Genomic DNA, 14,675 nt, shown 5'->3' with positions numbered 1-14,675 from the left:
GGGGAGAAAGAGATGTAGAATGAATTAATCAACATCGTCCTCTCCTCCTTCCCTGGCAAATATGCAGGAATATTACGGGATAAGACATTGGGATTTATGTAAATTCCCAATGATGATAAACAAAATTATCCCTTCTTGAAAGTTTGGACACTGGTAGCAAATCCAGATTTAAGAAAACTAGCAAAACAAATGAGATAGCCTGTTTACAAAACTTTGGGTACCAGTATAATTTACAGTCCAATGTCCCCTCCCTTCCTTTGACTAACATGTCAACACGTTTGTAAAGAAAAATCTCATAAGCCATTTTTTTACCACGCAAAAAATGTTCCATTTGAATTAGGTTTCCAGTTTAGGAAAAAAACACAAAATATGAAAATGAATATGGAAATAATGTCAGGAATCTAAAGGGAAAAGACAATGGCGGATATATTGATGTACATCCCCAGCCATGATGCACAAAATTACCCCTTCTGTAGCGTAAATTTAGTGGTTGAAATGGTTCTACACTCAACTGAATAAATTAACCAATCAAAATGCACAAAAAGTCCCCAAATTAGCTAAGCCAACAAATAAGAAAACGTTATTATGAAACTTTGGGGACTAGTGTAATTGTTCCCTCTCTCTCTGATATAATGTATTTTTATTATTAAATAAGGAGCTATTTTTCGAAAAAAAAACTCAAGGTCTGATTAAATTTTGCGTCTTATGAACAAATATTTGAATTGTGCTTCATAAGCAAGTCTAATACCAGTCTATTTTTATAAAGAAGGTGTATCAACTATTTTTTTTATAGCTAGCCGGTTCTTTTAGTAAGTAGTAGATGTAAAATTTTTCATAGAATTCAGATATGCAATCGGTTTTTTTGTAGACCTCTTATTTTTTAAGTAATTTAAGTTTAAAAAAAAAAAAAATTAAGTCGATTTTAAGGTACTAAAATGCAACAAAAAAAGAAAGAAAATGGTCATTATGAACAAAAATAGTAAGATCTTTAATTTGACACCTTACTTTTTCAATTCTGTCAGGTAATTATTGAAAAAATCGATTTTTTTAAACCCACAAGAATAAAAACTTTGAACTTAATTTTATTATTTCACAAATAAAAAAATATGGGTTCATATATACCATTAGAATCAGAAAAATATTACGAATCCATTGTAAGCAAAATTGAAAAAAAAAGTTTACAATATAGTATATAAACTACAATAAAAGGAATTATATGAAAATATCATATTATGTTGTACAGGCAACGTCTTAATTCTTCAATTGAGTATAAAAATGGGAAGGGGGTAAAGAGGGGGTAAAGAGGGGGTAAAAAAGGGAAAACAATAGTGTTGTCTGAACAAAAAAAATAATTGGCCATTTCTGTAATTTTTTAATTTTTTAATTTTTTTCAATTTTGCTTACAATGGATTCGTAATATTTTTCTGATTCTAATGGTATATATGAACCCATGTTTTTTATGTCTGTTTGAGAAAATATTTAGGTCTAAAGTTTTTATTATACCGAGGTTAAAAAAATAGATTTTTTCAATAATTACTCAACAGAATTTTAAAAGTAAGGTGTCAAATTAAAGATCTTACTATTTTTGTTCTTACTGACCATTTTCTTCTTTTATTTTGTTGCGTTTTAGTACCTTAAAACCGACTTAATTATTTTTTTAAAAAACTTAAATTACTTAAAAAATAAGAGGTCTACAAAAAAACCGATTGCATATTTGAATTCTATGAAAAATTTTACATCTACTACTTACTAAAAGAACCGGCTAGCTATAAAAAAAAAAGTTGATACAACTTCTTTTAAATTTTTGTATTTAGATAATCTCGATCTTGTTAAAGCCTTAATTTTTTTCCAACCCATTTATGGAAATACCTTTATGGAAAAATATTTCATTTTTTTAGTAGCGCAGCTGCTCTATAGATGAGGCATGCCCGTCTGTACGTCAAACTCTAATATATCTTTTGTCGAGCATCACTGTAGCGGGACAAAGTATCTCAAAAATCAGCCATATGACGTCATAAACATGATATAGAAAAGAGGAGAAGTGGGAAAGAAAACCTCTAAAAAAGAGATGGATAATTCCTCATTTTTATGACGTCAGCTATACAAAAGCTTCACATTTTCTATACTTTCCCTAAGAATTACTATATCATTAGTTTATTATAGTTGCCCTAAGATTAAAGTAAAACACTAGAATGTGAAAGAGTTAAATAACGGTAAGTCCCCATACCAAGGACCTTGTGCCGCCTCTCAATTGGGTCTTTAAAAATCAACCAATGGTGTCGAGAATATTGACACAGCCAAGTAGCAGAAAACAATTTGCAAGCAGACGAACAAGGTCCTTGGAAAAATGGTGGAATGTAGTTATCTGTATATACAGATATACTATAGATCTGTATTCATTCGAAACCGATTAATATCCGGTGGATTAGAACCGGCTCTCATCGTTTTACATCCAGTTTTCTACGAATATAAAAATGTACAATTATAAGATTAAAACCAGAAATTTTAGCCCCGAGATTCCATATTATATCCGCGGAAAGCTGTTTATAATACGATGTGAGAATAGTTATTTCTCGCATCGTATTATAAACGGCTTTCCGCGGATATAGAAAGTACAATTATGAGATTAAAACTAGTTTTTTTAGCCCCGAGGTGCCGAAGGCGCCGGCTAAAAAACTGGTTTCAATCTTATGATTGTACATTTCTATATTCGTAGAAAGCTGGATAAAATACGATGCTAGACATAGTTTTTTCGTATGGATGAGAACCGGTTCCTATCCACCGGATTCGAATGGATACGAGAAAAGCTATTTCTTTTCAGTGACCAAAGTGCTTTATAATTCTAAATGTTAGTCTGAATGCCCCAGATATTTTAGGCGAAACTGATTTTCTAAGCTACAATCTATAATACAAAGTAGAATGATGTCTGCCTGTCTGTCTGTTTGTTTGTCTGTTTGTTTGTACCAAAGGATCTCGCTAACCGCTGAACCGATCGGGTTCTCCTTAACAGGGTAGCTTCTCATAGGTCCCGGGAAGGTTTTTTACTATTTTCTTGGGGGGTGGGACACCTCCAACCCCCCCAAAAATGAAAAATCCCCCCCCCCCCAAAAAAAAAATTATTTTTTTAAAACTAAAATAAAAATGAGGGGGGGGGGGGCACCCCCCCCCCCAAAAAAAAAAAACCTAATTTTTTTTTCGCCCCCCCCCAAAAAAAAATTTTTTTTTTACTTTTTCTTTTAAAATCTAAAATAAGAAATTGGGTTATTAAATTCGACTCTCTCCTCCTCAAGTGTAGCCGCTAGTTTAAGATAAAGGGCTAAATTATTTGCTTTGTCCGTTTGTCTGTAAGTCATGAAAAATGCACTTTGTTCATTTTTTTTGTAGATTTGTAAGTTGTCATCCTTGTTTTACTTTATAATAGTAGACCAAGCTAAAAAAGATTATGGGGCATAGTGCTAACCATAATAATACCATTTTTAGTAGTGAAGCTACTCTATAATTCAAAATGTCCGTCCGTCCGTAAGCGCTAGTAAATAAATACAGGATTGAATCATGATTTTCTTTTCAATGAAACTTTGTTTAGTGTGAGGGCCGAAGCCACAATGCTTTCTGTAAGGCCAAGGTTAAAAAGAATATAATACAGGGAGGTAGGGGTATGACAATGACATACAAATTAATCCTACAAAAAAAACTTACAACATATAAAAAATATAACACATATGACTTGGAGTGGTTTCCCTCAGAGTGTTTAGTAATCAAAGATCCCCCCCCCAAAAAAAAAAAAAAAATCTTAAATAAATTAAAATTAGGAAGGATATGATATTTTAAGTTAAACCCTCTGCAAGGGGCTCTGCTTATATGGGGCTAACCATGCGGGGAACATTATCCGAGGTAAACTACCCACCTCTTTTCTTTAAATTTTTTTTTTCAAAATAGAGGTATGTGTTTTAAAGGCACATAAGAAGAAACCGCCAAATTGGGAGAAAATAAATTTTACCCCATTATCTTATCCCTATATTATCCCTGCGCCGTAAATAAATAGTTTGTCGTAAAGATTAGACCTTATAAGATTTTTATCCTTTACAGTGGGGGTTTACTCAAAAATTGCGTGATAAGATTTCCATTATGGCTTCCATACCGATTAATATCCGTTGGATTAGAACAAGTTCTCAGCAATACTGATAAATGATGTATAGCATCGTATTACAGACAATTTTCTACGGTTAGTAAAATGGAAGTCATAATTTTAATTCCAGTTAGCTTGATATTTTTTTAAAAAGAAGCTTTAAAAACCATAAGATAGATATAAATGTAAAAATTACTATTTTGTTTCAGGTGGTGAGCGAGATCTTTGGCACATACAATCACAACTATCTTATAAATTTTGTGATTTTTTACCAACATTTGACAAAATTGTATTTATTAAAATATAAAATGAAAATCTTGTAATGTTTAAGCCACACCATATTTCACCGTACACCACACTGTCGTATTATGGATTAAAGCACGGATAGATGGATACTGTAGATTGGCCCAGAATAAGGCCTAATTCATATTACGATGTGCGGGCGTGATTTAATCATAATACATCATTTATAAAATAACTTTCATTAAAAGAAATTTAAAAAAAAATATAATTCTATTACAGAAAATGCATTTTACTATTAAGATTTTGTTTTTCTAATTTCCATGAAGAACGACGACTTTTTTTTATAATTTAATGCTTTTTCGCATGCGTACGAGTCGTACAATTGTAAACAAACAGACAAATTAAAGTAAATAAATACAACAATATTTTGTTTTCATTAAAATTTCTTTCTTTAACCCTAGCATTTTTAATATAAAACTTAGAAATATGTGATAATAATGAAACAGCCTTATGTATTAAATAACCTATAAGATAATATTCTTTTAAAAAGTAAAACTTTTCTATAATTACGGTCTGTATGTCCGTCCGTGCATAATGGATATCTTTATCATTAATTTATACCTTTGATAATTTTCTGTTTAATTTCAAATTTCCTATAATATAACAGTTCAAATTAGAAACAGTAGCAACTCTATAATCGTTACTACAAAGTCCGTACTTATACACATTTAAAACAAACTCATTTTCAAATGAAGTGAAATTCCAACTTATACTTTCTGTGATAGTAATTTATTGCATCATTTTATAAACAGTTTTTCGTCAATATTAAATTGAAAAATTATAAGATTACAACTAGTTTTGTTAGTCCTGATAGTCTAACAAAACTGGTATTAATTGTATGTTTTTTTTTACTTTATTATTCTTGGAAAATTGTCTGTAATACGCTGCTATAAATGATTTTTCAGAAGGGATGAAAACTGGTACTTATCCAGCGGACATTAATCGGTTTTGACTCCATATTTGAAAAATTATTTATCGACACTGAGCTTTTATAAGTGATTTTTCAGTATGGCTTAGAAACGTTTCTAATCCAGCGGAAATTAATCGGTTTCTGAGCCATACTGAAAAACACTTTCTAACACTGTCTTTTTATATCCAAAATTTCCTTGCTTGCTATTTCTACGCCTGCATTTTAAAATTTGTACATAATAATTTATGTGTTAATGTTATTTTTAAAGATAATAATGAACAAGACAAGAAACCAGTGGGCAAAACAAGGGGTCGGCCTTTGTCCTAGTGAATCTTTGCCAAAAAACCAATTACCCCTTGTAAAGGATGTTTTGAATAGATATCTCTTTATAATTGAATGCAAAAAAATAGCACAAAATGTAAAAGATATTTAAAACCAGCTGATCTAGTTGGTTGTACATCTAAAACTAAATCAACTTCGCTGACATGTGGATCAGGTGACAGTTGTAACAAAAGTGAAATGTGTTTGGTGGCAGAAATTCTAACAATATGGAAAATAGCTGGGCTATTTATGTTTGAAAACAAGTATGACAATATCATTAAAAGCGAAGCTCTAAAACGGTAGAACAAATGAACATAAAAATTTGTTGTGTCTGGACTGAATAACCAGAATATAAATGTTTAAGTCTAGACAAAATTAAAAGTCAATTTGTTGTAAAATTTATAAATATAAGCATGTAAAAAAATAGACTTTTAAAGTGACTGGAAAAAATTTCCAACTTATTTGGAGTTTCAAAATTTTGTTATCAATTTAAAAACTGTAAATGACTATGCAGAAAGAAATATTAAACTAATTCAGGCAGGAATATAAGTAACATTATAACAAATATGAATTAGGAACAATTGGACCTTTTATTTATGTTTTTGTACCGAATGAGTCACAATTTTTTTTTTAAATAAGATCAATTAAAGCTAAAGGAAATATTTTTCTTCGGTTACTAAATATCTTATATTCCCTTTTTTAGGATTTCATTGATTGTACAAAAAATGAAGAAAATCGGCAGTGTTATATAATATCTGCCAAAAAACATAGAAAACTTTTGTCGAATTTAATGACTAAGGATAGAATTTTTTATGTTTTTTATTCAAGCAATGCAAAAAGCGTGAACAATATTTTTAAGAACTTTCATTGGCATAGAATAATCTCATTAAAATTAGGTATTATTATTGATTTCAATGGCTTTAACCAACAGTTTACTTACAGAACATAACATATTTTATATTTAGTCGGAATTCACACATAAAAATTGAAAATTTACCTATTTTTGTTTGTTACCAGTGATTTATTATTTGTTTATGTCTTTAACATTACTTAATTTAATTTTTCAATAGTTCTTTTTATGCTCATTTAAAAAATAAAAACTTTTGTTTCTTAAGTTTTTTTTTTTTTCACTAGTTGCTTTGCCATTTTAAATATAAAGCAGATTTTGTTTGTCTGATTTAAATGATCCCTGAATCAATATAAATTCAGTTGTGCTTTTCATTAAATCCTTATATAAATCTTTAGGTAGTTTTCAGCTTTATTTGACACCCAACCCTCATTGATTTAATGCTCCAATAAGCTACGGTATTTAATATCTAAAAACAAGAACTATTCAGTATTCATTCATTTCAGAGAGGCATTGTGTTTGTCCTATGCATAATACAGACATGAGAAAAGTAAAATAAGGCTTACTGGTGGATTTTTAACTCTAAACTTATTTTATGTGATTAAATTAGTATTTTTAAAATTAAAATCACGAAACCTTATGTTTATTATGATAGTGAAAATGGAAATCAGTCTGACGAAATCAGTTTTCATCGTAGAAACAAAATTTTTAGCTTAGAATGCCTGTATAGGCAGTGGTTACAAAGTTTGAAGAACCGCACATTAAATTAGGCATAAATAAAAAAGTAGCCTGATTTTGGGCCAGACTAATGGATAGGCATTAGCGTACACAGGGACGTTTTGTCGATGGGATGTGAAACCCCCATATCCTCTTCCGCACGCCCTATGGGGATAGGTCAATATAAAATAAACCAAATTTGTCCTAATTTTAAAGATTTTATTTCTTAGTTTAATAACCAGGTTTTCTTATTCAAAGGCTATAAATTTGGGTACTTTTATTAAAGTTAGTTTTATTCTTGTAGTGTCCAAACTTTTAACCAATAATTGTAAGAAAGAGTTATAATGTTTATCATCATTGGGGATTTATATCAAATTAAAATCAATTATTTTAACCCTTAATATTCCTGGACTGAAATCAATACTGCTTAGATCAATCTCCCGAAGGCCTAGGCTAACAAAACTGGTATTTATTTCAGGATTTTTTATATGAACATTTGTTGAAAATTGTCTGTAATACGATGTATGGCTGAGATCCAGTTCTAATCTAGCGAATATAAATCGGTTTGGAAATATCATTCACTTACATATTCCTTTGCTATTGGATTAGAGTCAAACTTTTACTGGCGTTTCTTCAATATTACTTCGATTTTTGTATAGAAAAACAGCAATTATTTTAGTAAAGATATTTTGAGGGACTAGCGGTTGCGTCCCTAGCATCTAGGGGCTTTGTAGGGATAAAAATCTATAAGTAAAAGAGCCTAAAGCCATCCCAGGACTTAAATCAAGATTCCCCAAAAAGGCAAACTAAATCAGGTCAGTTGTTAATGAGATCTTAAGCTTTAGACTACTTTACATTATAAAATAAGACCAACGACAATAAATTAAATAACATCCCCAATAATTATGAATAAAATTAACTATCCTGTAAATTAGATTTTTGCTTTAAAAGTTTAAAATCTGCTAGTATGAACCAACCTATCAAGATATAATAAAAAGTCACCAATGTTTTAATCCACTAACTTTGGGTACTAGTGTAATTCATCATCAGCAGAATCGAAGGAACACTAATAGGACTTGAGTGCCTGATATACAACTTAAAATTTTCATTTTCTCGTATTCATTCGAATCCGGTGGATAGGAACCGGTTCTCATCCATACGAAAAAACTATGTCTAGCATCGTATTATATCCAGCTTTCTACGAATATGAAATGTACAATCAAAAGATTAAAACTAGTTTATTTAGCCGGTGCCTTCGGCACCTCGGGGCTAAAAAAAAATAGTTTTAATCTTACAATTGTACATTCTATATCCGCGGAAAGCCGTTTATAATACGATGCGAGAAATAACTATTATTATACAACAATATTTATCTAAACATCTCCTAAATACTAGCTGCTGCGCCCCTAGCAACTAGGGGCTCTATATTCTATGGGATGTGGAAGGGCAGAAAAATAGCCTAAAACCACTCCGGGACCTATAAGAATTTTCTGCAGGGTTAATTTCTTAATTTTAATTTTTTAAAGTAAGGGAGGGGGGGACTTTCAAAACTCTATCACAAAAGAACAGTCGGATCATGGAACGAAAACGAAGTATCGGATTTCGTCGTATTTTCATGGTAGATTTTCTCTTATTTCCTTGCCCCTGAGGGGGGCTCTATTTCCGCGGGCCAATCATTAACATTTACTTAACCTTATATAACAAAAGCTACTGTGAAAATACGACCAAACCCGCTACTTTGTTTTCTTTCCATGATCCGAGATATCTTATTTATATGTTGGTTTCACTTCTTTTAAATGTAATAAAAGCATGATATTTAGGTTTTGCCTAAAAAGATTCTTTGTAAATAAAAAAAGTAAACATGTATAAAATGTTAAAAAGGACAATCATACCATTAAGTAGCGAAGCAACATTAATTCACATAAATATTCTGTGTTTAAAGTTAATAGGGGGGAAGGTAAAGGGGTGTTAACCCCCCCCCCCTCTCCAAATTAAAATACTTAAACGTTCTTGTATAAAAACACCAAATATTAGGAAGTATAAAACTGTTTAGAATCTATATTTTCAGAGATAAGACAATGAATGATAAAACAATGTACATTCTCAATGATGATAAACAAAATTACTCGGGTTGTAAACTAAAATTATTGGTTGAAACGTTTGGACACTTAAGGTTTGTACAAGCCAATCAAGATCTAATAAAAAGTACCCAAATTTTTTAAGCCAAGTAATGGAAGAATGTATCTATAAACTTTGGGTACTATTATAACTTGCAGTCCAATAGCCCCTACCTTTTTACTATATATTCTACTAGCGGCTACGCCCCTAGAGGCCTCTAGTGGCACTTTGAATGTTTTTTTTTTATTTAAAATATCTAATTACAGAAATAATTGGTTTATGTTTCGTTGGAGTCTCTTTTTCGGGAGGGGTACTTTTTTTCTAGGGGCGATTTCTCCTGATAGGGTGGTGGTACCCTCCCCCAAAATAGTTATAAACCTTCCCGGGACTTATGAGAAACTACCCTGTTAAGGAGAACCCGATCGGTTCAGCGGTAAGCGAGATCCTTCGCTACAAACAAACAGACAGACAAACAGACAGACATCGTTCTACTTTGTATTATAGATAGCTATTATCGTCACACACCAACCAACAAATTACAGAGTAGCGGCGCTTCCAGCAAAAATGTTAAAAATCACTGTTTACCGTCTTTAACTACTTTATTACACTGATGGGATATACAGGGTGCGGCACATAAATCGAGACATTTTTTAAACGGCCATGGCGCGAAAACTACTTGACCAATCAGGACGTTTGACCCCACTATAGAAAGTTTAGGTAATGACCTTTTAGCACAAAAAAATCTTTGGACGAAGATGGACGTGTACACCGAGCTGGCCGCGCATATGTTCAACAAGGCAGATTCCAAATGCGCCGGTGGTTTAATGCGCAAAATCACAAAACGTAGGGTCCGACAGGGAAGGAGTTGGAATCTTGACCCCAAATTTTGTGGGTGTTTTAGGCTCATTGAGACACACATTTTGCCGTGTTTAAATCCATTTTAGCTCAATCATAGCCGAAATGAGGTCGATTTTTAAAGATTTTGAGCCTTAAGAAATCACAAACTGTAGGGCCCGACAAGGAAGGAGTTGAAAATTTGACCCAAAATTTTTTATGTGTCTTAAGCTCATCGAGACACGCATTTTGAGTACTTAGAGTCCACTGTAGCTAAATCCTAGCCCAAATGAGAGCAAACACATGGATTTTGTCAATTTGGCGGTTACTCATGTTCCTAAGGAAATGTGGCCTCCCAGCAGCCCGATCTTAATTCAATGGACTTTTGGGCCTAGGGCTACTTTAAATCATGCACCAATAGACGTGCCCATACCACAAAGACCTCCCTCATTGCCACTATCAAGGAGAACCACGCCAGCTTGGACAGGTACATTTTGACCTGGACCTGCCGGTGGTTGAGGAGGCCGGTAGAGGCGGTGATTGAGGCTGGCGGCGATTTTATTGAATAATCTACTAGTCATATACCTATTATGCTTCCCAGTTTTTAAAATTCAATAAAATCTTTAAAATTGACGATTTTATGTTCATTTCTTTAAAAATTACAAAATGTCTCGATTTATGTGCCGCACCCTGTATTATAATAGATCCCGAAAATACCCCGACAAAAATAAGATAAAAAAGTTCTATTTGATGATTTCAAAATTGAATTGGTCAGTAATGGATACCTTGTCGTTAATTTAGGCATGTTAGAATTGTCCTATCAATTTTAAACTAGGTTTGATGATTCCTGTATGAGTAGGCTAATTTTCTAAAAGAGTAAATAATTATTAACAGAAAGTCTGTACGTCCATTTAAATTATTTTTACACAAAATTTTTAAAATATAATCATCTTATTCTCTTGATTTTTTAGTATGGATTTCTAGGGCAATTAGGTATACTGTTATTAGCGTAGCATCTCTATAAAAAAAGTTTTTAAACATAAATGTGTTCATATTAAGCATCTTGTATTCAAGTAATTTTGGAAAAGTTAATTTTATTTCATAATTCGTGGATATGTATTTAATAAGTAACATGATTATTCAGTATGGCTATGACTTGGAACCGTTTATGGATATTCCCATCCTTGTTTTATTTGTATTTTTTGACTTTTGGGCTGTCATGCATAATTTCATTTATTTACTTAAATGCTTTTGAATGACACTGAGAAATTCATTTTTATTCATAATTGAATTTATATAAGAGAAATTTACTATTTTGATACTGCTTGCAAGTGAGTAAAGGTAAGATGAATGGATTGGCCCATAAACAGGTAGCTTTCTATAGTGCCCTAGGAAAATAGGGATAGATGTTAGTGCTTTTGGCCTAACTATTCTATTGACGTCAGGAAATACCTTATAACCCACCTTTTCTAAGGGTTTTCTATTCCCCTTCTCTTTCTCTTTCACTCTACTACAACGTCAAAAGAATAGGTAGACAAAAACCTGTGACATTTATCCCCATTTTATAGGGCTCTAAACACAGCTACCATAAACAGACGTAAATTATCATCATGTAAATTATCTATTCAAGATTAAAGCCGAGCAATTTGGAGATTAGACAATGGACGATAAATAAATTTAAAACCCCAATAATGATAATTAAATAAACCTTTCCGTAGAATAAATTTATTGGTTAAAATGATTTGTCAAACTTTGGGTACCAGTGTAATTTACCAGAAAGAGAGAGAGAGAAGAATGGGCTGTTTACTACACTAGTCCTTTTTCGCTTAACCACTTAAGGGACTTTTATTGAAATTTGATTGGTTGATTTATAAAGTTGATAGTTCCAAAATTTCAACCACAAATTTTAATCTACATTTAGGGTAATTTTGTGTGTTACATTGGGGATTTCCATAAATTTATCGGCCTTTGTCTTATCCCTTTAGATTCCTGGTAATTTACACTGCTTGGAACTATGGATTCATAAATAGATAAAAACACAAACGTAATTTTGTGTGTAGTTGTCCATAAAATAAAATAAAAAGAATATTTTTAGTAAACTTGAAGTATGGCAATTTATACAGGGAGGATTTTAGTAAACTTGAAGTATGGCAATTTTATACAGGGAGGGAGGGGACATTGAACTGTAAATTATATTAGTAACCAAAGTATCACAAACTCACTCTCTAATTCAATGCCTTAAAAACTTAGGGTAGCATTAATAATTCTTGATTAGTTCAAAGAAACTAGCTGTGTTCTAACTTTTCAACCATTAATTTAAATCTACACTTAGGGGTTATTTTATTTATCATCTTAGGGGACGTTTATTTAAAAATATTTTGTCTACTGTCTTATTCCTTAAAATCCCTGAATTGTATATGAATGTCATGTCGTCCAGGGATCTAAGGGGATAAGACAATGGACTATAAATTGATGTATCTCCAATAATGATGCACAAAATTACCCCTTCTGTAGATAAAAATTAGTGGTTATAATATGTGAAAACAATACTTAAGAAACTTATCATTCAGAATTCAATAAAGTCCCCAAAGTTGTTAAGCCAGCGAATAAGAAAATGTTATTTTTCAACTAAGGGGACTAGTGTAATAAACTGCCCAATGTCCCCTCCACCCCTGAGTTTCGTCGCGTTGCAATATTTGTATTGAAAAGTAATTATACAGAATGACAAATTTAAATAAATAAAATAAGAATTTAATAAATGCATAGAGGAATAATCATACTGTAAAATTCTAAAATGAAAAATCTTGATGACTCCTTTAGTAATTTAGTTTATTTATTGATAAAAGGTTAATATCTTATTAGATTCTTGTTGCCTAGCCTCAAGGAATAGAGGTGGGAGCTCAAGAAAATAGCCTTAAACCAACTTAAGTAAATAATTATGCTTCCCGGAAAACTACTGAACATATTGAGCTCCTCTTCATTCAAGAAATGCTTCATATAGCATGTTTTTATGCTATTCTATTTTTCAATTAAGGCCGTGGGATTGTTTTAGGCTAATTAAGATACTATTAAAGCTACCCAATTTCTAAATTCTTTTAGGTATTTTTAACTTGGAGTCTATTTGAAAATTTTAGAAATTATTATTTTTTTAAATTTAATTTATATATGAAGATATATTCAATTTTTGAATATATTATCTATCACAAGTTGTATACCGAAGAAATAAAAAATGAATAAACTGTTAATAGACAAATAATTACATATGAAATAGAGGATTTTTTTCATTTTTTCGAAGATTTTTTTGTAATAATAAAAAATATTTGATTATGGCTCTGAAACTAGTTCATTGCGATCTTTCATTCGTTGGATAAAACTTTTGGGAACTTTTTCACAATAATGGTTGCTATCGATTAAATGCAAGTAAAATTGATACAAAAAAAGGGCTTTTAATGGCTCTAAAATATCTCTTTTATATTTAAATTAAACCTTTAAAACGTTGTCAGCGGGTTAATATCTTTAAAAAATACTTCCATATGCTTAAAAATAAAGATTTGATTTTTTAAAATAAGAATTTCTTAATAGTTATTTACAAAAAGAATATTTTTATCTATTTTAACTAAAACTGTCCTATAATTCAAGTTTTCCGTCCGTAATTCCGTATAGCTATAGCGAAAATATGGTTTTCTATTGATTTTCGCTGAATAGAGAACATAATACTGGTAAACATTCACTATAGTGTATTAATCTTTAAAAGCCTACCTTTTTGTTTAAATTATTTACAAATGAACTTTTTGTTTCACATTTATGTAATGTATCACTTATACACTTTAAGATTAATTTTTGATATATTTTCGTATATGTCGCGCGTTAAATGCGCTTACACGCACACAACGTCGTCCGTTCAATGACCAACTAACAACGCCCCGCTCCGCGCCTCTGACGCGAAATTGACGCACTTATACTGAGCGCTATACGCGTCATTTTTACGGACAGACCTTTAAATTTTTACGGAGATTTTCCTCTTGAAAATGCAATTGGCGCATTTTTTCGGGAAAAAGAAAAAAAACTTTTAGTCACTAATTTTTTCTGGCAAAAATTGATAATATTTTAATTGTATTTCTTATTTTACTGTACGATAGCCTGTTTTAATTGATAAAAGAAATGAATAACCATAATATAAATGTATAAGAGTCAAAGCAAAATTGTAAGTAGACACAATATTGTACTTTGTTGTCCCAGGAATCAGTATAACAAAAATCAGATCAATCGGATAATTAGATAACATACAAATTTGTTGTTAAAAAAGTAAAAAAATCAACATGTTTAAAATGGACATACGGATATTCTAGTAGTGATCATAGAGTTCCTACGCTTTCTAAATCGTCCCAAACTACTACAGGAATCACCATGCAAAGTTTGAAATCGATAGGACAATTCTAACATGCCTAAATTAACGAAAAAAAGCTATCCGTAACGGACGAACTTACGGTCTTATCCCT

The 14,675-nt window shown here is 31.3% G+C and overlaps 1 protein-coding gene across 1 annotated transcript in view; it reads right to left on the bottom strand.

Annotated features, from left to right (window-relative positions):
• The window catches only part of LOC145305444 (uncharacterized), a 141,553-nt gene extending 127,460 nt beyond the window's left edge, over window positions 1-14,093 (bottom strand). The window contains exon 1 of the mRNA XM_080147060.1: window positions 13,936-14,093. The gene's annotated coding sequence lies outside the window, so the exon portion shown is untranslated. The remainder of the gene's footprint in view (window positions 1-13,935) is intronic.
• Between the last annotated feature and the right edge of the window lie 582 nt (window positions 14,094-14,675).

The sequence above is a fragment of the Acartia tonsa genome, chromosome 14, assembly GCF_053477335.1.
Source record: "Acartia tonsa isolate MP-2025a chromosome 14, ASM5347733v1, whole genome shotgun sequence".
Lineage (NCBI taxonomy): Eukaryota > Metazoa > Arthropoda > Copepoda > Calanoida > Acartiidae > Acartia > Acartia tonsa.
The sequence above is the reverse complement of the archived record's forward strand: the minus strand, read 5'-3'. Positions and strand labels throughout refer to the sequence as shown.